General features: G+C 43.8%; 1 pseudogene; it reads right to left on the bottom strand.

Moving 5' to 3' along the window:
* LOC139608424 (myosin heavy chain, fast skeletal muscle-like) overlaps positions 1–26,720 on the bottom strand; it is an 86,356-nt pseudogene that overhangs the window by 14,533 nt on the left and 45,103 nt on the right.

Below are 26,720 nucleotides of genomic sequence, written 5' to 3'. Positions count from 1 at the left end.
CCTCTGAGTGGGTAGGACAGTGATTGATTGACAGCTGAGCAGCAGTGGTACCAAGATACACTGTAAAAAATGTCAGCAGGAAGGGGAGGGCCCCCTGCGTGATCATCAAAGTGGTTAATAATATGATTATATTTTATATGATCTTCTGTACAGTAAATGTGTATGTTATACATACACAAAAATATATGAATATAGTCAAAAAATATTATTATTATTATTATTATTATTACATACCACAGACTTTTCTTAAAACATCTCACCATGCAAACACTCTGCCCACAACAAACTCTACCAAATCCAGTCTTCACCCCTGGTGATCTACATAAATATCTATATATATCTATATAGTCATACAGTCTGTTCTGTTTGATGTTTTTATGTTCACCATGTCTTTCCTGTCAATCCTCGTTTTGTTATTTCATTATTTCATCAAAAAAAGTTTCAGGTTACATCTCAGTTTATCCTGAATCATATAAAATATTAGGCATTTGTGGGAAATTTTGTCCAATTGCTGTTTTTTAGGTGTTCACGGTGACCTTTAACCTTTGACCACCAAAATCTAATCATTTCATCCTCGAGTCCAAATGAATGTTTGAGAAAGGATTCCCTTGAGGGGTTCTTGAGATACAGCATTCACAGGGCCAAAATCATGTTTTGTGAGCTGACTGTGACCTTGACCTTTGACCTTCAACCACTAAAATCTAATCAGTTCATCCTTGAGTCAAAATAAATGTTTGTGTGTGAAGAAACTCCATCTGTCCATGGACAACCTGAAAACATAATGCCCCCAGCAGCAGCAGGGCTAATGCTAACACTTGTTTCTTAGCAGTGGGAAGATACAACAATAAACTCTAAACACAGTCACAGTCACTTTGTAGTGACGTGTCCCACCAGATGTTTAGAAAACTCCGCCTACGTTCGCTCTGACCTCTGCCACTCCCCCGAACGCCGCGCTGACCCGAGCCCGATCAGTCTGAAAGCCCCGAGACCGGTTTGTCCCCGCTGCTGTTCACACGTGACCAGAGTCTGTTAGCCACAGCAGGTTTCAGGCTAATGTAGGTGACAAATCCCCCTCGGCTCACATGATGTTTTCTAGCTGTATGAACATGTAGTTTACAGAGCAGATCTGTGCAAGTCAAGAGAGAATAATTCAATTTTCTATTTAAATTCAGATGATTTCATTTCATTCATCAGTCATCAGTTTTTTTATACTTCAGTGTGAAACAGACGTCAACACCTGGGAGCTGAGGGGACTGTGTGTGCAGTGAACCTGCAGTGTGTATGTGCTGGGCTGTTGTGAGTGTTTGGTCTGTGTTCATGCAGCAGCTCACTGGTCAGACTGGGATGAGCGGAGAGTCTCTGACGACTGGTACAAACCACAGCACCCAGAAACACAGGAAGGAAAAGCAAGAAAAAAAACCCACAAGCCCTGACACAAGGACATGCAGCCCTCACCCACGCACACTGCTCTGTTACCATGGCGATGCAGAAACACAAAAACACACACACACACAGGATGGCATCTAATCTAGCTGAACTTTAGCGTAGCGAAAGGGAGGTGCAGTGAAAATAGCAGAGATGCTATAAATACCAATTGTTTGAGGAAAAATGTTATCAGATGGGTTTGTTTGGAAACAGTTGCTGTGGTGGAGAATCTGAAAGAGCTGCAGGCCTGCGGTGAGAGAGAGAGAGAGAGAGAGAGAGAGAGAGAGAGCCAGTGTGAGAGAGAGAGAGAGAGAGAGAGAGAGAGAGAGAGAGAGAGCCAGTGTGAGAGAGAGAGAGAGAGAGAGAGAGTGTGTGCGTGTGTGTGTGAAAGTGAAAGTGTGTGAAAGTGTGTGTGTGTGTGTGTTTGTGTGTGTGTGTGTGTGAGTGTGTGTGTGTGTGTGTGTGAGTGTGTGTGTGTGTGTGTGTGTGTGAATGTGAGTGTGTGTGTGTGTGTGTGTGTTTGAGCACTCCAAGCTTTCATTTACTCATTGTGCAGCAAAGAGGCAGAAAATAGGTCCTGGAGGTTTTGTGTGTCCTCGGAGGACAGTTTCTCAGCACTGCAGCAACAACAGTGCTTCACTGTGAGCCTGGACACAGATGCAGATTTATTACACGCAAAAAATGATGAAAAATTAATCATTTCTCTCTCAGGAAATATTGTGGGAATCTTTTGTTCTTCTTGTCATTTCTGACTGGAATAGGATCAACTTCACTGCTGAGGACGAGCCTCCACACATAAACACATCTGTCACGTCCCCACAGGAGTCAGATGCAGAGCCCAGAGGGAGACAGAAAGTTTGAGCTTCTCTTAACTCCAACAGGAAACTTTAATAAACATTAGAAGATGGTGAAAAGTGTAGAGAGCCTGGTTTGTTTCCACTTTTTCGGACATTCGCATATTTAGCATCCAGTTGACTCTAAATAGAGACGGAGAGGAGGAGAAGGAGGAGAGACTCCCCCGGTCTGAGCTTGGGTGGAGCAGCCGGCTAAATTTAGATCCTTCTCGTGGCCACAACCGGACCACCGCGACCACGATCAGAGACGGACACGATGAGAGCGGCTCTGAAGCTGGTTACTCTCTTAAGTGACTGGAAACCACTCTCCCAGTTACATGAAGGATACTGGTTCTCTGCGCTCACCACGTGCCAACAGCTCTGTTCTTTAATGAACATCAACACCACGAACAAACCAAGAGCTGTTCACCTGAGGTCACATGGGGCTTACAGGTGACTTGTTCATTGGACGGCTTCGGTGATGTCACCCTGCACCATGGAGCATGTGGTCAGGCAGCACTTTCCTTTGATTTACTGCTCATGAAGAAACTCTTTCTCGTGCTGCCGTGCCCACAGTATGTGTTACCATGGTTACCAAATGATCTCGCATAAACACAGGTGATTTATTCTCCCAGAGGTGGCAGATGGATTTAATGGTAGTTTAGGCTTTGAATTCATGCTGAGGTCACATGACTACGATCATGAAGCCATGTGGTTTGATTTCAAACCTCACCACAGTTTCTCAGCAGACTGACACTTTTTACAGAAGCTGACAACTTTCACACCTGCCCAACCAACATAACAAGCTCGGTGTGAAGAAGTAGTTCCCCTGCATGTCTGCACGTTCTGTCGCGGCACTACTTTCTGCTAAACAACCCACTCTGCATGTTACAGATGTGAAAATGACTCCACACCCGTCAGTGGTGACGGTTATAAAATCACCACAGATCCAACTAAAGTCTGCTCAGCTGAATGTGGTGAAAGTCAAACAGCTCATGTGCTGATATGTTCTTACTCGTCCCCCTGATGAGACTGAGCGAAGTGACTTCACATCAACATCAGGATTATTTTAAACTTTTATCTCCATGACGATTAATGATCCATGATTTTGGGACATATCGCTCTCATCAATGTGATTCTGTCCAAGTGGTTAAACTAATTAATGCTGTTACCTTTGGTCTCCATCTATGTTGCAGTCACCACTGTCTGGTGGGACTGATGAGACCCAATCAGGAGCCCAGGAAGGTGTTTATGTCATCGTCTCCAAAGGTCTCAGTTTGTGTCCGTCCACACTACAACACAGTTTTAGACTAAAACGGGTTCAGCAGCGTTTCTGAAAGTCTCTGTTTTAGGGGTTCGGTCACTAAATACACAGTTTACAGAGTCTGCAAAATCCACATTTCAACAGTTTTACAAGTGAGGATGAAGTGAGGATGAAGTGAGGATGAAGTGAGGAGGAAGTGAGGATGAAGTGAAGATGAAGTGAGGATGAAGTGAAGATGAAGTGAGGATAAAATGAAGATAAAGTGAGGATGAAGTGAGGATAAAGTGAGGATGAAGTGAGGATAAAGTGAGGATGAAGTGAGGAGGAAGTGAGGATAAAGTGAGGATGAAGTGAGGATGAAGTGAGGAGGAAGTGAGGATGAAGTGAGGAGGAAGTGAGGATGAAGTGAAGATGAAGTGAGGATAAAGTGAAGATGAAGTGAGGATAAAGTGAAGATAAAGTGAGGATGAAGTGAGGATAAAGTGAGGATGAAGTGAAGATGAAGTGAGGATAAAGTGAGGATGAAGTGAAGATGAAGTGAGGATGAAGTGAAGATGAAGTGAGGATGAAGTGAGGATGAAGTGAAGATAAAGTGAGGATGAGGTGAGGATGAAGTGAGGATGAAATGAGGAGGAAGTGAGGAGGAAGTGAGGATGAAGTGAGGAGGAAGTGAGGATGAAGTGAGGATAAAGTGAAGATAAAGTGAGGATGAAGTGAGGATGGAGTGAGGATGAAGTGAAGATAAAGTGAGGATGAGGTGAGGATGAAGTGAGGATGAAATGAGGAGGAAGTGAGGATGAAGTGAGGATAAAGTGAAGATAAAGTGAGGATGAGGTGAGGATAAAGTGAGGATGAAGTGAGGATAGTGAAGATAAAGTGATGAGGAAGTGAGGATAAAGTGAGGATGAAGTGAGGAGGAAGTGAGGATGAAGTGAAGATGAAGTGAGGATGAAGTGAAGATGAAGTGAGGATGAAGTGAGGATGAAGTGAAGATAAGGTGAGGATGAAGTGAAGATGAAGTGAGGATAAAGTGAAGATAAAGTGAGGATGAAGTGAGGATAAAGTGAGGATGAAGTGAAGATGAAGTGAGGATAAAGTGAGGATGAAGTGAAGATGAAGTGAGGATGAAGTGAAGATGAAGTGAGGATAAAGTGAGGATGAAGTGAGGATGAGGTGAGGATGAAGTGAGGATGGAGTGAGGATGAAGTGAAGATAAAGTGAGGATGAGGTGAGGATAAAGTGAGGATGAAGTGAGGAGGAAGTGAGGATGAAGTGAAGATGAAGTGAGGATGAAGTGAAGATGAAGTGAGGATGAAGTGAGGATGAAGTGAAGATAAGGTGAGGATGAAGTGAAGATGAAGTGAGGATAAAGTGAAGATAAAGTGAGGATGAAGTGAGGATAAAGTGAGGATGAAGTGAAGATGAAGTGAGGATAAAGTGAGGATGAAGTGAAGATGAAGTGAGGATGAAGTGAAGATGAAGTGAGGATAAAGTGAGGATGAAGTGAGGATAGTGAAGATAAAGTGAGGAGGAAGTGAGGATAAAGTGAGGATGAAGTGAGGAGGAAGTGAGGATGAAGTGAAGATGAAGTGAGGATGAAGTGAAGATGAAGTGAGGATGAAGTGAGGATGAAGTGAAGATAAGGTGAGGATGAAGTGAAGATGAAGTGAGGATAAAGTGAAGATAAAGTGAGGATGAAGTGAGGATGGAGTGAGGATGAAGTGAAGATAAAGTGAGGATGAGGTGAGGATGAAGTGAGGATGAAATGAGGAGGAAGTGAGGAGGAAGTGAGGATGAAGTGAGGAGGAAGTGAGGATGAAGTGAGGATAAAGTGAAGATAAAGTGAGGATGAGGTGAGGATAAAGTGAGGATGGAGTGAGGAGGAAGTGAGGATAAAGTGAGGATGAAGTGAGGATGAAGTGAGGATGAAGTGAAGATGAAGTGAGGAGGAAGTGAGGATGAAGTGAAGATGAAGTGAGGAGGAAGTGAGGATGAAGTGAGGATGAAGTGAGGATGAAGTGAAGATAAAGTGAGGATGAGGTGAGGATGAAGTGAGGATGAAGTGAGGAGGAAGTGAGGATGAAGTGAGGATAAAGTGAGGATGAAGTGAGGATAGTGAAGATAAAGTGAGGAGGAAGTGAGGATAAAGTGAGGATGAAGTGAGGAGGAAGTGAGGATGAAGTGAAGATGAAGTGAGGATGAAGTGAAGATGAAGTGAGGATGAAGTGAGGATGAAGTGAGGATAAGGTGAGGATGAAGTGAGGATGAAGTGAGGATAAGTGAGGAGGAAGTGAGGATGAAGTGAGGATGAAGTGTGGATGAAGTGAAGATGAAGTGAGGATGAAGTGAGGAGGAAGTGAGGATGAAGTGAGGAGGATGTGAAGATGAAAAGAGGAGGAAGTGAGGATGAAGTGAAGATGAAGTGAGGAGGAAGTGAGGATGAAGTGAAGATGAAGTGAGGAGGAATTGAGGATGAAGTGAAGATGAAGTGAGGATGAAGTGTGGATGAAGTGAAGATAAAGTGAGGAGGAAGTGAGGATGAAGTGAAGATGAAGTGAGGATAAAGTGAGGATGAAGTGAGGAGGAAGTGAAGATGAAGTGAGGATGAAGTGAAGATGAAGTGAGGATAAAGTGAGGATGGAGTGAGGAGGAAGTGAGGATAAAGTGAGGATGAAGTGAGGATGAAGTGAGGATGAAGTGTGGATGAAGTGAGGATGAAGTGAGGATGAAGTGAAGATAAAGTGAGGATGAAGTGAGGATGAAGTGAGGATGAAGTGAAGATGAAGTGTGGATGAAGTGAGGATGAAGTGAGGATGAAGTGAAGATAAAGTGTGGATGAAGTGAGGATGAAGTGAGGATGAAGTGAGGATGAAGTGAAGATGAAGTGAGGATGAAGTGAGGATGAAGTGAGGATGAAGTGAGGATGAAGTGAAGATAAAGTGAGGATGAAGTGAGGATGAAGTGAAGATAAAGTGAGGATGAAGTGAGGATGAAGTGAGGATGAAGTGAAGATAAAGTGAAGATAAAGTGAGGATGAAGTGAGGATACAGACCTGGTCACAGCAGCATTTAAAACGGTCAAATCAGGTCAAAGTAAATCCTCACAGAGTTGAACTCTGTTGAACGACTGACCAGTAACAACCTGACAGTACAGACCTCTGAGGAGAGGAAGCTGTCGCAGCTCATTATCTGTGCTGCTCCTCCTCCTCAGCTGGGGTATGGAACAGAGACAGGGGACAGGTTGTGGACAGTAATGAGAGACAGGACAAACACACATTCAGGGGCTTCCTCGCTCAGAGGACGTGGTCTACGAAGGCCTCTGAAATGACACGGTCTGGCCCACGGAGGACCTCCACTTGTCACCAACTGTTCCTGCCCTTACTGTTGCATCACAACGCGCCACTCCTGTTGCCTAGCAACCTTGACAACAGCAACTTTCTTCACAGTAAGTTGTGGTTTTAAGGCCCTTTGGTTTAACAGTTGTACTGAGCTGAAACACAGCACTGACAGTTAACAGTGTGATCCTCAGGCTCGTCTGTGCTGTTTGCTGACAGATTATTTCCATTACTAGTGTGCAATGAATCCTGCGATATGTTGGGCCACTAAGGATGCACCTGTTGGATCCTCATGGTTCAGGACAAGAAGGACACATTGAAGGAGCCTTCAGAGTGGGACAGCCTAGTCTTCAGGTGCAGCCTCTGAAGGATGCGACCCCTGAACTGGGACACAGCTTTTATCGGCCCGTTAGTGACTGAGCTAACAAGCTTGCTAACTGTGGCAGCACATTAGCTCAGAGAGGTTTTTCCCTCTTCACTAAAACTCTGATATTGAATGAAACGACTCCCTGATGTGAAAACGAACATGTTCCTGCCTCAGACTCAGTGTCACCCACTGTTCGACTGCTGAGCACAAACCTGCACTCTCTCACCTTTACACTCCAGTCAAAGGCAGGGGAGAGTTACCACCGTGCCAGGGCGAGATATTAGTTCCATCAGTCAGGTTGCACAGTGAGCCCGCCCCGGGACAGTAAAAGCAGCCTGTGCTGCTCCCTGATCTCTATCTGTTGCTGGCTGTCTGCAGAGCAGCTGTGGATAATAAAGTGTGAGCTGGGGGAGACGCTGAGCGGTGATTGTGTTGACAGAAACAAGCCGCTATCAGCTCGTCTGCGCCCGCCGTCTCTCTGTGGTCACATCACTGCCGCGTACGTTCCATGAACCTGCTCAGGTGTCGGGTCCAAGATAAATACAAGCTCCGCAATAAAAACATTTTAATGATGTCGTTGGGGAACATGGCAGGACAATTTCCTCTGTGCACAGTGACAAATTAAAACAGTAAAATAGACGTTATAGGTGTACGTATGGACCTTATACATTAAAATACAGACGGGAGGAAAAATCAAAGGGATCGATTCATCTCACAGAAACACATTTTAACTTTAGTTGAAAACGTTAAATCTTTTAGTCTCTTTGTCACCTCCCAGATTACAGCAGTACCACTTTAACAACCAATGACTATTGAAAGCTGCACTGGAAAATATGAACTGAAACAACACGTTTAATAGTCTGTATAACACAATCGACCTGCTTTAAAGATCCACCGACTGAGAAAATGTCCCTTTATCCAATGACATCTGGTCCCTGACAGAGGCCGACCAGAGTAATGAGGCTGAGCTACTGCTTCAGGTGGAAGGGACAGGTACCTGCCACTGGTCTCCCAGCAACAGAGGGGCTTTAAAACCCTTTAGTGTCTGACTGCTCAAACCTGGCACAATAACTGCAGAACCTCCCAGAGAATCATCACGTTTTAAAGTTTTCTTCAGTATCACAGTGATCCAGTGATGGATGTCACCACATCCACGTTGCAAACAGGACCAGCTAACAGCTAACTCTGCATCTTTAATGCTGCCGAAATGTACATAAATATGGGCTGAATAGGGCTCAAGTTATAGCCTGCGCCCCCGCCAGATCATTTATATAATCAGGTTTTTTTTTTAATTTTACAACATCGGACTAACAGTATCACATTTAGCTATAATGTCCAAACAGAGAATCCCCCCACCTCCCACCCCCACCCCCCCAGAAGAAGCTTTTAGGCTGCACTGTAGTCAGTGCACAGGGCCTGGTGTTAAAATCTGTTATGGCAGCAACAGTTACCCACAGAATCACTTTTGCCTACAAAATAAAAGCATGAGAAAGTTCTCTTTATTGGCAGCAATGCTCCATTTCAAGCGATTGTGAGCTTTTATTCTGAACATTTCTGACAGGAAGTTCCCAAGGTTCTGTTGTCTGCTTGACAGACCTGAGACACAATATGTCTGATAAGAAAAAAACAACAGCAGTTCTGTAAATCAGTCTAATGTGTGACTCTGGGCCAGAGAGGTGTGTGTGAACAGTAACAAAGAAAATTCAAGTTTCATTTTCATCAATCAGTTTCTTAAATTAGTCTTTGATTATGTTCTGGCCAGACTGAGTGTCCGACCCCTGGGCTGCAGCATCATTCACATAGCACAGACACTGTTGAACTTCCTGTCTCAGTCCTGTCTGTGGATGTTTCTGAATGTTTGAAGCTTACAGCCTCTGTCACTACACACGCTGAATATTTGTTCATCATAATTATTCACTTTCTGTCTGACAGTGAGATGAGATGATCGACATCAGTCTCCTGTCTGTCTGTTCAGAAACTGTTCGCCAACCTTAGCATTGAGCTGTTTCCCTCTTCTCCATGCTAAGCTAAGCTAAGCTAATCACGTCCTGGCTCGAGCTGTGCACCTAACACAGACACTCTGACATCAGTAGTCACAGCACATCCACATCAGGAACAAACTGTTTCCTTACCGTTGTTTGTGGTGTTGACGTAGTATCGCCGCCCTTGTGGAGACATGTAGCACCTCCAGTGAGGAGGCAGGGGGTCTCTGTGGTCCTCCACAGGAAGCTGACTCAGAGACGCCGTCCTCTGTCGGAACAGGAAGAGCAACAAACTCATCAGTAAGTGTCGGTGAAGGTTCATTACTGCAGAACAACAGATAGAAACCAAACCAGTGGTGATCTGGGATCAGCAGGAGAAATGTGCAGCGCTCAGCTCGGGTTCAATGAGGTTCTCATTTCCACAAGTATTTCACAACCAGCAACCAGTGACATCATAGCAGAGTCACGGAGCACAACAAACTGGTTCAGCTCTGCAGTTTGGACCGAGCCCAAGATCCTCAGAGCCGTCGTACAAGCACACAACATTCAGCTGAGGAACATGGGAGAGCTTGTAGGCGATCTGCACACATCTGCTTCTGATTAACAGGCTGAGACCAGTGTAACACACTCTGGAGATGATGTTTGGAGCCAGATGAAATTCCAGTTTTCAGGGTCCCTGCCAACTCATTCAGGCTTCTAGAGTTTAGTTTAAGTGTCCGCAAGGAAACTCGATCCAGTATCTGCAGCCTGAATCCACTCAGCAGAAATACAGTAGGAGAGGCTGACCGTTCACGTCACCTCGTCCAATCACAGCTTCACGACCGTGACGAGGGAGGTAAGACCGGCCAAGCTGCATGGATCCAGTCAGAGTCAAACCTGCCATTAGAGATTATGGAGGGAGTTTTTGATCTAGTCTTTCCAAAACCAGAACTACAGGGGCAGAGGTGTAATGACTCTGTTTGTTTTTTCTAACGTTAGCACGTCCAGCTAACCAGCTAACTGCCAACACCAGTAAACGCAGCATGTCTTCCAAAGACAATAACTAGTCTGTTATATGTCTTTTATACAGATCATCAATAGGCTTGGGCCAATATTCAATGATAATGAATATCACTATATTTCCTGCCATATATGATACTTTATATGATACATTAAAAAATGGTACGTTTTCTTTACAGTTTTGCTGTAACTGCTGAGTCTGACCTCATTTCACTAATAAAATGTTGTTCTGCTGTTTACTGGCAGCATCGCCTGAAACATAAAATACAATAATATAATTATATATAATCTAAAAAACACCTGAAGCATAAATGTAACAAAGTGTTCTCTGTAACAAAGTAAGGTGACCCTGACCCTGTAAAGAGCCTTGAGATAATGTAGATTATGATTTGGCGCGATACAAATAAAATTGAATTGAATTGAATTGAATAAATATAATGAAGTATTGTAAATACAATAAATACATGCATCATAAATATGTTATATTGTGTTACTTGGGCTATTTATATATTATTCTTTTTTTAAACGAGTCAGCTGATAACAAGAGTTTTCAACTCACTTAATTAATTCACTGTCAGAGTTGGGGTGTGGTGAACTACATGTAATCAAACTACTTTTTGCAATAACCTGCCGGTAGTTCATCTCCACCTTTCTCTTTCATCCCGACCCCTGTGACATACACATTTTTTATTTTCAGTTAACCAAACTAGATTCTCCCTTGTGTAGTTTCGCTGTGGTTCAACTTCTTCCACTGTGAAGTCATTTGTAGCTTCTCCAACACTGTTAACTCATGATAGCTGATAAAATCTGCCCGTGACAGCTGGAGATCAGGGGCCTGCTTTTCTCTTCTTCTGTTGGAAATCAAGAACTTATTGGGTCAAAGGTTACTTTGAATTTTGACTGACAAATCTGCCTCCATCATCTGTGTAAACTGCACACAACAGGCTGCAAATGTCTGAGCCTTTCCCATTAAAGGAGAAGTCTCAGACCTGTACGTGCCGTCAGGAAACAGAGAACAGCAGCAGTAACTGAAGGTGGCAAATCATAGCCAAAGTTTGACTGGTGACGCATTTGCTCATGAGATAAAGATTAAACCCAGAACAAACTTTTTACCGTCTCCATCCAAACTGTGGGCTGTGGATCTGTTTAGCTGGAAATGGTGGAGAATGAGGAAACCATTATCAGTGAAGGTCTCAGGAGGCCACTGTGGAAACGTGTCTGAATCCAGGTGGGTGTGGGGAAACAGGGACGTTATTTATTATCATTAGGTGCTGCCAGACACCGACCAACATTTCTTCATCAGTATTTACTATCTCATCGGCCATTTTTAGTGGTAATCGGGCCGTAGTCAGTATTGATTTAAGAACAAACTGTCCCTGGAGGTAAAAGCTGCGTCACCTCAGAGCATGAAGTCATGACATGTCTCTGCTGCAGAGGCCAAGGGAACAAACCAGAGCTCAGCACTGGAGACTATGAATCCACGTCGGCCCTGAGCGACTTCTGACTGCATATAATTACAGTCCCACAGCATCTCAGTCATGTTTTCTCTTTCATGGTCTCAGTGGTCACTGATTCGCTTCTTCATGTGCCTTTGAAAAGTGGATTTGCTTAAATACTGCAGTAATAAACAACATGTCACGACAGAAACTCTGAGCCGTCTCAGTCACGTCAGTGACAGAAACGTGTTTATGTTCTGACACAGAGACACCAGTCGATCCACAGGCGCAGCCACAACAGGGCTCAGTGCTGCAGGACACACATGTGCAGAGGAAACTTCAGTTGTTCCACATGTTGTTCTTTAGTCAAATAACAGGGTTCTCCAACATTTGTTTTCACTGTTCTGCGGTTCAGCCGGGTGAAAACAGGGCAGAGCAGATGCCGAGGGAAAAACACTCATCTATGTTGTATATGTGCCCCCCCCCCCATTCTTTTTTGTCACATTTCTGTTTTTGTATGAATTGACAAGTGAGTTTTAAAGCTATTAAGCTAGGCTAGGCTAAGTGTTTCCCCCGGCTACACTAAAATATTTATCATGCTGCAGTAATTCAATGAAGAAATGGTTTAAAACAATGACCTTGTACTGGGCCGGAGCAATACCCAAAATTTAATACAATCCTGGCCAAATATAATGAAATGTAATTCTGAATAATTATGAAAAATAAATATAAATATTTCAGTATTCAGTATAATCAATTATTGGCCCAAGTGTAATTGGGTCCTCTAATAAAACTACTAAAACCACTAAAATGCAATTTAATGACTTTGCCAAATACAAAAAAATAATAATAATTTTTTTCAGTTTTGTGAAAAATACCACATATTGTGGGAAATATTCCATATTCAACTATTGGCCCAAACCTACTGTTTACAATTTCATTCTCCCCCATCATTTCTCTTCTTCACTCTCTTCTTCTGTGGTGGTTGACAAATCTTAAAGATATATTACAGCCACATACTGAGGGATCTACACTCACTTTTTTCCCTAAGCTGAAACATTCAGGAGATCATCAAATAACAAGTTTTTCTTTAATAAATGAGGAGCAGAGTTTCCAGGACTGAGAGACAAAACCAGCACCAAGGTCCGTCGACACCAGATCAAAAACCAGAACTCAAGATACACGTCTGCCAAACCTGACCCACTGTTTTTAAAATCCAGCAGAGTCACTGTCACTGCTCCATGTTGTAACCTCCACAAAGTAAAACCACACGTTTGGTCTGCCAGCACCAAACCGTTCCTCGTCCTGCGTCCTCGCGTCCTGAGACACTGTTGGTGTCGCTGCTGAGCGACAAACTGCAGCTGAAGGTTTTCTACACTGCAACGCTAACGATTATTAGCATCTTAGCTCAGTCACTGAATGAATATTTCACTTTCAAAGCAGCGGGACAGTGTTTTTGTTAGCAGGTTGGTAGCAGGAGCTTTGGGCTCCTGTGGACAACATTGGTTCCACATCATTGTCACTGTCGTTTTAACCTTGAAACCTTTTATTTGCTTTTCTTCACACACGTCCTTTAAAAACCTTTTACAGTTCGTGTTCGTCCGTTTTAGTGGTAACTGTGAGTGAGATGCTCGAGCCCTCACACTGTCGCTCAGGTCACATGAGAACCAGTAAACAGTCCAGCTGCTGAAATCACAGCTGGACTCACAGACCTCGGAACATACAGCAGAGACACTGAGGGAAGGACCCCGGTCACCAAACCCCCCGGTGGACACACTTCTGTCATATCACCTAGCCCTGTATCCACCATGTGCTGCTGTAACCGAAGACATTTCCTGTTTACCTTCCTGTTGTTCGCTCACATGTTCAATAGCAGTGACACGAGACCACAGTGTGTTTTTCTCTGAGCTCAGCAGATCCGTGTCTCTGAAGCAGAGCAGATGGGAGTGGGCCGCTGCGGTCCAAGGGACACAGAATATGTAAAAATCTTGGACGTGAGGTTGTTGAGGTGGTTTCCTCTGAACCTTCTTTCTCTTAAATCGTCCACAGATCTGCTTCAATCTCAGCCTCAAACACTGAGCACAGTTAAACGGCTCCCCAGCAGAGGTTTGATCTGACGGCTCTGTCTCACAGCGAGAGAACGGGAGCACCTTGGTGGTGGGAAGTGTGAGGAATCTCTGGACCAGCTTGTCTCAGCATATGCAACGTTAAATAATGCACCATTCCAGATGGTTAACCTTCTAAACCCCAGACTGCCTTTGGCTTCACACTCGCAGCCAGAAGAGCCGCCGGCAGAGGGAGCGAGGACTCATCCCGGACTGTGAGGACTGAGGAGAGACCACAACAGGCTCTGCCGCTGTCTGTGCACCAGGCTGAGAGATGAACTCCTCGTTCAACACGTATTAGTCACTGCAGCTGTCATCTGAAAAATGTTATTTTTACCAGTAAACTGCTTTAATTAAAATGTCACCACCAGATTCTAAATATGATCAATGTGTCATTATTTTTTCAAACCTGCCTCATGACTTTAACTTTTCTATGTTTTGTTCCCACAACAAACTTTTAGAGCAGAACAAATGTGGTTGTTGAGCTTCAGAGCTTCACACAGATCAGCTGTTTCCCCTGCCTCCATGCTTAACACAAAGCTAAGCTAAGCTAAGCTAAGCTAAGAAAACCAACTGCTAGCTCCAGCTACACATCCTCTGCACAGACATGAGAGTTTTACTCATCTTCTCATTTAACTCTCAGCAAGAAAGCAAATACGGTGGCCCTGAAGTTCAAATCGCAATAACAAATACAGAAAACACAACAACATGAACTTCCACCAGACGCAGGAGGTCCCTGCGATCTGTCTGCACCCTGCTAAGTCGCTAACAGAGTTAGCTTCCATAATCCAAGGTAAACTGAACAGCTAAGTGTTACAGTAATGTTACTGTAGCTGAAGTAGCTGTGTGTGCTTTCAGCTATTCAAGCGTCCCAGGAAGTCGGGACAGTGTGACAGTGACGCAGCACGAGACCAGGACTCTGGAACTGAAGCAGCTCAATGGAATTCAGCCGTTTTTGTGCTTTTACTTCTGTGACAAAGGCCTAAAATCACACTCATGATTATTTCACCTGAGACCACAGCCACCACATTTACATTTGAAAAGCTTTGAACTCTAATTTAAAAAAGCATAAAATGCCTGTGTTCCATCTAAGAGCCACTGACAGTGGTGAATCTCAGTTTAGTCTCTCATCAGCCTCACTCTCTTCCTCTGTCCAGCACCAAACAGCAGTCAGACAAAGTTAGCTACTAGTTAGCAACCAGCACTGTTAGAAACCAGCTGGTGAACACAGTGGAGATTTATATGGGCTAAATGTTAACAGAACATATGTTAGCAATAACAACTCCACAAGATCATATGTCAGCGTCATGCTAACAGCCTCTTGTGCTACGTCCAAGTCATCAAAAAAAAAAAAAAGAATCTAAATAAAGTAAAATAAAATTATCTTAATAAACCTAGAACCTATAAACCTGTAAACACAGAATTTACAAGTAAAATTGTTTAATTCAAAGTTTAATAAACTGTGGAAACTAAACTCTAACTAACTAACTAAACTAACAGTGGAGCCAAAATCTTTGGTTTTACTTAGATTTTCCTTTAAATAAAGTTAACTTGGGTTAAAAATGAACTGTAGTGAGTCAAATGCTTGTGACACTAAAAAAAGCAGCACTACCAAATACTACAGTGGTCCTCCTGGTATTATAAAGAGATCCCAGTGTTTTCTTCCCACACACCCTCAAACACAGGCAGCGTTTCTTATTATGGAAAACAAAATACCTCATGGTCTCTGTATTTCAGTGACACTGGCTCCCTGCCTGGAAAACTGAGAATAATTTGTTCAATTCCCCTGAAAAATGCCCTGAAATAAATAACCAGCCTGTTTTTTCTCTTAGCTCAGTTTGAGAATAACAGAGGAGTAAACCTCTTCACCTGGAACGATTCTGCTCATTTCTACTTAATAGACTTAAGGAAGTTCAAACCCAGGGTGTAATCTGACTCTAGTGAAAGTGTGGTTTATTTCAAATAAGTTACTAAACAGCAGGTGACACAAGAGAGAAGCAGGAGGCTCCATTTAAAAACTGACTTCAGGAAAGACAGAAAAGAATAAAAACAAATGATCCTAAAATGATGCATAAACATAACATGAACATCTCTCTTTAAGAACCTGATGGAGTTCATTCTCACACTGACGTCAGAGAAACTATTATTTTTAGACGTAAAGATCATGAGCATTTTCCACTATTGAGCAACAACTGAACACTGAGTCTTTCTCACAGATTTGAAGTGAGTAACAGAGGGTCAGCGTTCAGCAGGTCTGACTGTCCTGACAAAGGTGAGTCACCAGATGCAACTGTCACCCACTCACTGTGTGTGGAGGAGGACGGAGCTGCAGAGTTTCAACAGACTGGATTATTGGACAGGACCAGCGCTCAGCCGTCCTCGCACAGGCCTCCGTGACTCACTGCCTCCTGACTGGTGACAGGGAGTGTGTGTGTGTGTGTGTGTGTTGTGTATCGTGGGGATGTGTGAAAAAGAGTTTTTGCTTTGTCTCGTATGTGTGAGCTGAACTTGACCTCTTGTGACCCCTGTGGAAAAATTTGGATGTGGGAAGAGGGGTGGGGGTCAAGGTTTCAGGTTCCAGCTGAAAAGTCAGAGTATCCTGGACGTGAACCTGAGGCCTCGTGTGTTAAAATGTTTTACAGGCCAAGAGCTCGAGCCACAAAACCACAATCTGTCCCCAGAGTCTTGTTCACAGTTACTGGTGAGACAGTAAAACCAGGACGTCCAGTTGGGCGACAGATTATACATCTCAAGGCTTATCACACCGGAAACACCGATACAGGACTGTGCTGGTCCGGGTGGTTACCACGGCAGCAACTAGCTGTGATTATCTTGTCAGATCCTCTGATGTGAGTCACAGTTTCAGTTTGAATGACTTTTTATTCCAGTTTCACTGAAACTTTATTAAAATGACGATGATGTGATTTTTGTTGGCACCAAACAAACATGTTCCTTTACGTGTGGAGAATATGATCTGTCTCTGTGGCAACACAACACTGATGGTGCTAACAACGCACAACGACGCTATGACACATTCTACCTTCATCAGAAAAACTGCAGCTCCTGTGATGAACACTTGGCCATATTTTGATTTTGGTCATATTTTGATTAATGGTGCAGCCCAGGGGCGACCTCAGAAGCTCTCAGAATACGAGTCGACTCTTTCCTGCATGTCACACCCCCCCCCACCCCTCTCCTGTCACTCTCTACTGTCCTCTCCAATAAAGGAATAAATGCACAAAAAAAAAACGAAATAGTGCAACCTTAACTCTGACCACAGTTTCCCTCGTCATTGACCATAATCTGTGTTCAGCAGAATCCTCCGGTATCAGCGTCACGTCTGATGATGATCTTCTATTTTATCTATGAAGTGAAATCTGATGATGTGGAGACGTGGACTGAAGCCTAATCTCAAACTATGTCGCAGAACTACCGTTGTGTTCGTTTGCAGCCTCAGCACAGGGAGACGTCCCTGCAGCTCAACTCGAACTCTGCTCTGAACTGTGGTCCTGACGTCCTCTGCTGCTCTGAGGGTTGCTTCCTGTAAACATGAGATGACATCATCCCGTCTCACCTGTGAGGACTGTTCCTGTCGTTTCCATTAACAGACCCACCGCGCAGTCAGGGTTAACACATGATCCCTCACCTCCTCCTGGTGTTGGTGTTGGGCTGTTAAAGGCCAGATCATGATTTCAGTACCTCAGCAGTTAAATCTCTTCGTGCTCACTGAGACTCGGCTACGTGCAGATGAATGAAGCATGTCCTCCTGGTTTGAATTACTTTCAGCAGCCTGGTCTCAGGTCGTGGAGTCGGACTTTAAACTTTAAATGTTCCCCTGTTCTCACTTGGAAACATTAAATCACTTAGTTCGGTCATAGATGGCAAAGCCCTGCTCCTCTGTGCTTCAGTCGACACGCCTCCAAAACCTAGCTCTGTTTTCACCCAGTGGTTCTCTGATCTTTCAGCTTTTATTCTGACAGTCTTGATTTAGGTTGATTTCAACACACACATTTGCTGCCTCTCTGGTTCCTCTTTCACTCAGCTGAAGGCCCCAACGCTCCCTGGGCATCGTTCAGTCTGGTTTTATTCTTGATAGTGATGATCAGTGGGAGGCTGGTCGACGAGGGTCCGACCTCCGTCCTTCCCTCCACCTCCTGCTCCGACAGTGGATTCTTAAATTTCTTCACGTTCTCAAAACAAACTGTGCTGATAGATTTCATAAAGTCTTGCTCAATAACTTTACACCACTTTCACTAAATGACACAAAGGGGAAATTTAAACTCTTCACTGAGTCCTTCACTTTCACAGGTTTCTGCACAACAGGACTGAACCTGTGCTGCCTGAAGGGCGACGTCATTCACTTCCTGCTGACGCTGGTGACACTTTGATTTTAACTGTTACTCTGTCTGGATTATATTTGGCTTAAATCCTGTTTATCAAACTGAACCTTCTCACTAGTCATGGCTCCATTTCTGTGGTCCCTCTGACATGTGGTGGTCCCCAGGGCCCCATCCTCGGCCCCTTATTGTCCCACCAGGACATTTCATAAATAAACACAAAGTCGTTACTGAAATTTATGTCCCATTCAAAACCAGTGAAGAAAAAATAAGGACACAGTAGAAGATGCAGAATCTGAAAAAGAACATCAATTAATAGAAACGTAAATAAAATGAATAAATGATCTGATGACAAGAATCAATTAAAACAGGTGTGGTACCAGTGAATGAATCTTAAAGAGCTGTAGTGAGTTCATGTGGACGGTTCCTCAGAGCTCAGTGTGAACCCGAGGGACAGGGAGTCATCAGTCCTGGTCTGATGTGGACCAGTGGACGTGAGAAACCAAGGCAGTTTTCAATAAGGGTCTAAATAAATCAACAAATATAAATGCAAATCAGAGAACCACCCGAGCTTTTAGCACAGGAAGCAACCATGTTAAAGCATCACCAGGAAAGAACCTGAGAGCAGAGAGGTCGACAGCCATAATCTAATCCATCACCATAATCTAATACTGATGAAACAAGATTTTTCTACAGTGCAAAGGGAAACAGGATTTCATGATGAGACGCAGACACTCAGCCCAGCCGTCCCTCTCTGGAGCTGCTGCTGAAACAGTAGACCCCCCCTCCCCGCTCACCCCCCCAGAGGAACATGGGAACACAGGTGTGACACACAGGGGAAGTGTCTGTTTCCTATTATTCACTCATAAATACCTCCACCTTCTCTTTCTGGGGCAACTCTGTCATATCTGCACACCGTGGGTTAACAGGAAGTTCACACAACTGCTGACGCTACGAAAACAGACGCTGCCCAGTGATCGCTGTCTGTCGGCCATCTCTCATTCTCTTAACTTCACTTTTATATAATCAACTGTGAGGTGGTGTCAGTGAAAAGAGACTTCAGAGGAGTTTTTGATGTCAAACCCTGAGTCTTAGTTTTGAGTGTTGTAATCCTCTGTAGGCTGGACTGTGGGATAATCATTAGACATGTGAGTGGTCGTATACATGTCCACGGGCTAACGGCTGGAGGAGAGTATCAGCGCTGCAGAAACATAACAACCATGATGATGGAACATGTTATACATTAGTGATGAGGTCGAGCATGAGTTGATGGTTTTAAGGTAAGAGGAGCATCTTTACTGTGATGGTTCAGCTCATTTCTCCTCGATGGACAGAGACAGAGTCAGGACAGAGGACAGAGAGACGAAGAAGATGCAGATTTTAGTGTAAACTACGTCAGGTGATTTAAAGACTGATGAAGATCAGCTGCTTCACCTGGTTCACGTCTACATGATGTTTCTCTATAATAAAGACACATGATGATGAAATAATCAGTTGACACCATGACTGAGTGTTTCCACCTCCAACCAATGACAGTCTCATAAACACAGATTCAGACAGTCAGGGATTCATACGTCATAGAACCTCAGGAACCAATCCTGTCAACTTGTGGGGGTGGGGGGCGGAGCTAAATAAACCTGAAACCTTGTCAGTACAGAGAGCCAGAGTTAGCATTAGCACAACCACTTACACTGTGTCAGCCACTGCCAGTTACAAGCTAACAAACAACATAAACAAATAAAAGATGCTAACTATGCTAACGGTTCTGATCCGTCTGCTAGTCTCTGATTCTGGTCTCAACAGACTCCTCATCTGAGTCTGGGTCTGACTGAGGCTCCACCATGAGGCTGAGTCTCTCTGATGTTTCCTCCTCTAACATCTTCATCCTCTCTGCTCTGTCACCTGGACACCTGGAGCCAGCAGGTGGTGGGCGGGGCTTAAGGTCTGATCCAGGTGTCTCAGTCAGGAAGTCAGAGTAGTTGAGCTTCAGACCAGTTTTTATGAAAATACGTGAAACTGAATATGAATCAGAGGAGTTTAAAACACGTGTAGAGGAAGTTTAAAATTTTCAGCTTATAAAACCTTTGGTTTGTGAGGTGGATTTTATTGACTTCTGTTGCTTTAAAAGCTTTTTCAGGGGATTTTCCACCTTTAAAAGATGAAGTTTGGATTTTTTTCTAATATAAAATGTGACTGTAACTTATCAACACAAGGATCTGCAGCTCCAGGCTAAAACACCAGCACTGGTGTCAACCTCCCTCCAGTGACCCACAGGAAACAAGGCCGCGCGTACAAACAGACTCCCACACAAACACTGATGGGCCCCAGTGGAGACTGTAACACTGACCCCCTGCCTCACTGTCCTGAAGCCAGGCCCAGAGTCCCCGACCCTCTGGGATCACGCCGAGGCCGTTCAGGCTTCATGTGAAACTACAGCCAGAGAGAAACTTCACACATGTTCGCTTGGCTGCCGACTGCCAGACCTAGAGGGAGGAATGTGTTCAGATATGGCAGCACTGAGCTGGAGTGAATGGAGGAGGAGGAGAGAAAGAATGAAACAGTCCTTGGAGGGAGACAGGGAGGGGGCGGGTGGGACGGCGGGGGCTGTGGAGCGTATCTTTATTTGGGAGACATTGTTTTGGTTTGGGCAGATGTGGGAGCCTGAAGCGAAGCCACATTCCCACATGGAGAGACACTTGAGACGCTCAGGAGGGGGAGGGGCGATGCACATGTGTGTTTAAGCATGTAACACAAACTGTCACTGTTGTGCAGAGTGGAGAGGGCCACACAGAGGAGGTTCTGTTGAGGCCCCTCCAGTTGAAGTGAGTGTCTCCGGCCTCGGAGCAGTGACGCACTGAGGCTGAACCACGCTGCAGCGCTGAGGTCCATGTTCTGTTGTGACTGACTCACCGACGCTGCTGGAGCAGGATTCTGCAGCACCTCAGGTCCTGGTTTGTCCATGTGAGTCTCAGTGCACACCGTCCCCTCTCCAAACATGTCGGCCGGCTTTAAACAGATGCAGCCTCAGTCTTCACTGAGCACGCCAGTGGTCCAGACTGTGTATATACTGTCGGGAAATATCAGCCGGTGGTTTGACTGATCTGGGTTTTTACCACCTGATCTGGATTTCCCCTCCAAACATCCCACGTACCCCCCTCCCCCCGCAATTCTTCTCAAACCTGTTGTCAGTTATGAGTCACGTGTATTAATGGAAATGATATTTAGATTAATGACAGGTCCTGCAGATGATGCAGCTCTGCAGGTTTCATCCCCATGTGAAGTCCTGGACCAGTTTACAGCCGAGTGTGAAGCAGCTGCTCTGAGACTCAGCACCATCATGTGTGAGTGCCCCCCCCCCCCGAGTACGTGACCTGTTGGGCACTTGTGTGTGGATGTCTGGAAGTCGGGGATCATCCACAAAAAGTTTTGCTGCTTCAACTTTTGCAGCAATAAAACGTCGTCCACCTGGATTTTATAAATATCTGCATTCGCTCTCAGCACATGACTCTGTAATGAGGTTGTGAAATCTTATCCACAGTCAGATCATCACCTTGTGATGGGGGGTGGGTTACGTCACCTTGTGAGAGTGAGAAAGTGATTAAAGAGCAAAGAGGTGGAGTTTCAGTGATGACAGTAAGAAGACAAATACACTTTATGGTGACGCTAAAACAAAACTGTCATCACAAATAAATCATTAATTATTTACATTTATAATAATAATAATAATCAGCAGGAGGAGACGAGGAGACATGTTAGGATCTGTCTCTCTCTCTCTCTCTCTCTCTCTCTCTCTCTCTCTCTCTCTCTCTCTCTCTCTGCAGCAGCTGAGAAACTTCCAGCACTGGTTACATGCAGATATATATGTGTAACTATAACAGGGAAAATTAACTTGAAGATTAGTGTAATACTATAAATAAAGATAATAATAAGTTCATATATTAATGTGAAAACCAGACAAACATCCTCTTGACGAGACAGAATATCAGCCATCGCTCTGATGATCACTGATCACTGAGATCATCGTCCTACTTTACGACATGGACGTTATTCAGTCTTCCTACTGTTCACCTCCTGATCGTGACTCAAACCAAACTTCCTGGATCATATTTCTCCTTCCTCCTCCCAGCGATGTGCTGTTTTAATGCAGAACTGTCCTGGTTCATCACAGGTTTCATCTGTGTGGGGAAAATAAAACCCATCTGGCCTGAGGATCCTCCAGGAAAAGGTCAAGGATGTGGTTCTGGACCACTTTGTTTGTCCTGTTTCTATCAAGACCTGGACATAAAAATAAAAGGCAAAAAACCGGATGGACTGATGGACACGTGTTCTCCAAATACAGCTTCCAAAACCTATTGATGACGACCCTGTAAATCAGCTGATTGTGTCTGATTCAACATCTACAGTAAATGTTGAACCTGCTGTAATTTTAACCAACTCAGCAGAAAGAAACAGCAGCGCCTGTTTTACTCCGTGCTGATTGGAGCCCGGCCTCCACAGGGACACTCTCAGATTAGCTGGCATGATAATTAGCTCAGATCCAGTAAATACTCAGTGTGGAGTTTTCCCTACAAACTAAGATTTACTCCACAGAGAAGTCATTCACCAAATTTTGGCTAAATTCCATCAGCATTATGGGAAAAGTAGGAAAAAGAGGCCAAAGTTGAAAATAACTGCGATTATTCTTTAATGTTTCTCAGGCTATGACTCAAAATAGACTGAGGATTAAAATAGTTCCCTCTCCCTCCGTAACGTAACCCGCGTTCATTCGCCTCGTTACATTAATCCCACTCAATTAAAAAGTCCCTGCCGCAGCAGCCTGGTCTTCTTCATGTGTTTCTACTTCCCTTCACCCACCGACACGAAGAGATGCAGATTCTCCAGCTCACCCTGCTCCACAGCTGAGGTGTGAAACCTCAAATCTACTCTACCAAACAAACAGAGGATTGCGGGTAACGGGGTGCTTTCAGAGACGCCACAGTGGGAACTTCACGGCTCCATGACGTGAGGTGACTCCTCCTGACCTGACATCAGCACAGGAAGGGGCGTCGGTGTTCCACGCTGCAGGGGGAAGCACCTGGCTGCGAGCTGGAGGCTCTGCAGAGGTGCAGGGACTGTGCCAGGCTAAACCACCACCCAACACCCCCACCCCCACCCACCACCAGGTCTACAGTTTCATATTAAACACAGCTGACGCTTCAGCAGGAGAAGCATCAGGGAGACAAAGTGGTTTTCTCCATAATTCACAGCTGAGTGGAAACAGCTCACAGTAGCCGCCCCGACTCCACAGAGAAATACAGACTCAGTCATTCACACTGAGGCTGTGGATCCAAAACCAGCACAACAACGTTACCTCATCTTATAATTAGTAACCTCTTCAAGTGGAGGGAAAAAATCACACTTGACTGTAAGAGTGGGGGTGGGAGGGGTGGGGGTCCTCCCTCCAGATGCCCCTGACAGGCTCAGCTGCAGGAAATCTACTACATGTGAACTGCCCCCGTTCATGTGTCAGCACATGTACTGGAGTCCTGATTCGTTCTGGGAACGTGTGGAGGGAGACTGAGGCTGTCACCAGTGAATTACACTGGCTCTACTCAGGACCACCTGCAGGGGGGGTCTCATTTTCAGTCCCCCCTCGCACCAACACAGCGTCAGCTCTGAGCCACTGCTGGTGTTGTTCATATGGACGCCATTACTTTATTTTCATGAGTGATTATTCAGCCAGTTATTGGTGGATTAAGTTTAAGGAAATGAAGAATGAACAGTTTCTCAAAGCAAAGTGTGATATGTTCAAAACTCACTGACATTCAGAATCAGATCCAGGTTCGTTGTTCAGTTCGTTTTCACATACAAGGAATTTGTTCTTCGGTTCGTGACAATAAACAAAGTGAAAAGAAAAAATGTAAAGAAAGATGAAGCTAAAGCAGGTACTGCAGGTCAGATATATAAATAAAATATTTAGAATAAAAATGTGAAGAAATATAAAAAAAATAATATAAATATGTATAATGTGAAATGTGCCACCACAGAAAACGAGCAAATATTAATATTCTGTCAACTGACAGAATATCTTTTCAGCTCAAATCAAAGTCTTTTCTTTCATCTTAAAAAAGTTTAAAACTTTTTTTTAGAAAAAAATCACATTTAAGAAATTAAAAAATACAAAAACAATGATGATAAATAAATAAATATACTAACGGTGAATTTTAAATTTTTATATAAGTAAAACATTTTATTTATTAAGTCAGTGACTTATTGTGTCAAATAAATGTATTTTGACTTAATTTCCCATAATTATGATTTATATGTTTTATTTTTATTATTCACAATATTTCTTTCTTTTTTTTCTTTTTTTTGTGGGTCCACCAGTGTGTATCTCCGTGTCTCTAACAGCTGATGCAGCCTCTCTGCAGTCACACTGTGCAGAATCTAATTACTGTACGAAGCCAGGAGGCTTTGAGAAACCTGCCACTGTTGATCCAGACGCAGTGATGGGATCTCCAACTCTGCTGCTGCACCCAAACATCCCACCGCAGACCATCATTCAATGTTCGGTACCAAGTCTCTGTTTCATGGTTGTTGTTAAATGGTGGAAACGGTAGACACAATAATTTGAAAATGAATGTTGGAGATAAAAACAAGTTAATGAGGTGAAGACACATCGTCGGTGTCGTAGGTAGAAACTGGAGACGTTAGTCCAAGAAGTGACGGAGACAACACAGAGCCAGATGAGCTTTTAAACATCTGTCTGGAAACAGTGAACAGCTGTGAACACCACAGGACGGCTGACACGTTATTTTCGAACTAACAGGTTGAATGAATGAATGAATGAATGAATGAATGAATGAATGAATGAATGAATGAATGAGTCAGTTTGGACACTGTGTTCCTGTGGATGACGTGATGGAGTCCTCAGACAGAAACTCTCAGTAACCAGAGCTGCTGTTAGTCACTTTTGTTCTTAGTGCTTTTCTTCTTGGTTTCCTCCTCATTAGATGAACAGCGGCGCTAACAAGCTACACATCGATGTGACTCACTGTCTCTGAGACTCGCGACGCTCCGGAGCCGGGGGGTCCTCACTACAGCTCAGACTGGGACTGATGCACCTCTGTCTTCAGACAGTGGTCCGCCTGATGCAGCGTGAAGACGGGAGGGAAGATAACCTCTCCACACTTCATTAACACTAATATCAGGACTGGGGCTGCAGCTATTGATTACTTTATCAATCGAGTATTCAGGTGCTTAATCAGGTAATCAGTTAAGAACTATATACGAGAACAATAGAATATATACAAATATATAGAAAATATGAAAAAGAAAGGAACACAGGTCTTTAAAAAGAAAAATCAACATGTTTATAGGTTAAACTGTGACAATATATAGGCTGAAGAATCTCCAGATCAATATGTTTTGACTGACACATATCAAACCCACGATGGTGTGTCTGGAGACTGTTGCTGGTTGATGGAACCGAACGTGAGTTAAATTAACCACAGTAATAAACGGTTATAGTGATAATTAAAATCTAAATGGTAATACTGACTATCTGGCATTTTTTCTGTCATCTGAGCTACAGGTCCCATCAGACCAAGTCAAACTGTAGCTGCTAAATTCAACTTTTTATTTTCTCTGAATTCAACATTTTATCCTGAAGTGGAAAAAATAATTTATTTATATCTTCAAATGTTTCGTAGCGTAACTTTAAAGCAGCATCAGGTGTGTGTGTGTGTGTGTGTGTCCAGTCTGACTGGAGTGTGAAGCACCAGGCAGCCACAGGTCCTGAGTGACTCACTGAGCTCAGATGAATGAGGCCGTTTGTACAACAGAAACACAACAAGACGACAACAGGGAGCAAAGCTCCACTGTGAGAACAGCTGACTCCACCGTGGTCCTGGTCCTGGTCTGAGTCATTAACCGACATCAGTCTGAGTTATGGTCATTCAGCGTCGTGTGAAGACAGGAACCTGAGGGGCTGGGCCTCAGTCCGACGGCTTCCTCACAGTCCCTGTGACGTTTCAGTCCTTCACCAGAATGAGGAAACAGGGACGAGGCTTTTTGTTTCACCATCACTCATTTCACCGTCGTCCTGTCGCCGCCAGTTTCACTACGTGTGATTCAGATCAACGGGATCCAGACCGACTCCTGTCAAACTGATACTGAAACCAAAATCCAACTATCAGCTGAGAGGTTATCAATATCAGTATTGATGCCTGTATCTGTGTGAGATACGGGAAGAAATGGCATAAAAACAATAAAGCGTAGTTTTCTGGAATCATGTTTCTGTGTATTTACATTTAATTTTTCTCACTTTTAGTGGTTAACACAAAATAATCTGAACTCAAAGTCCTCTTACTATCTTCTTCCAGAGCTTTCACTTGCTAATCAAGACTGTGAGAAGCTGTAGAAAGCTCAGAAACCCAGTAAGACGACCTTGAGTTAAGATTATTCTTTCAAGCTTCTATTTCCACGTTCACACTTGTTTAAAATACTGAATATTTCAATGTGATGCACTGTTGTCTCTATTGTTAGTGAAATCTTTGATAATAAAGTTTATTGTTTGACTTTAAAATAACTTTACTCAAAAATCTTTGTCACAAAATCTTCATTTACGTTGTGTTTTTGAAAAGAGGTGAATTGTCAG

Source organism: Trachinotus anak, unplaced genomic scaffold (assembly GCF_046630095.1).
Source record: "Trachinotus anak isolate AG129_WGS33_773 ecotype Australia unplaced genomic scaffold, CSIRO_AGI_Tana_v1 ptg000025l, whole genome shotgun sequence".
NCBI classification, from domain to species: domain Eukaryota; kingdom Metazoa; phylum Chordata; class Actinopteri; order Carangiformes; family Carangidae; genus Trachinotus; species Trachinotus anak.
This window is presented reverse-complemented; position numbering and strand designations above follow the sequence as displayed.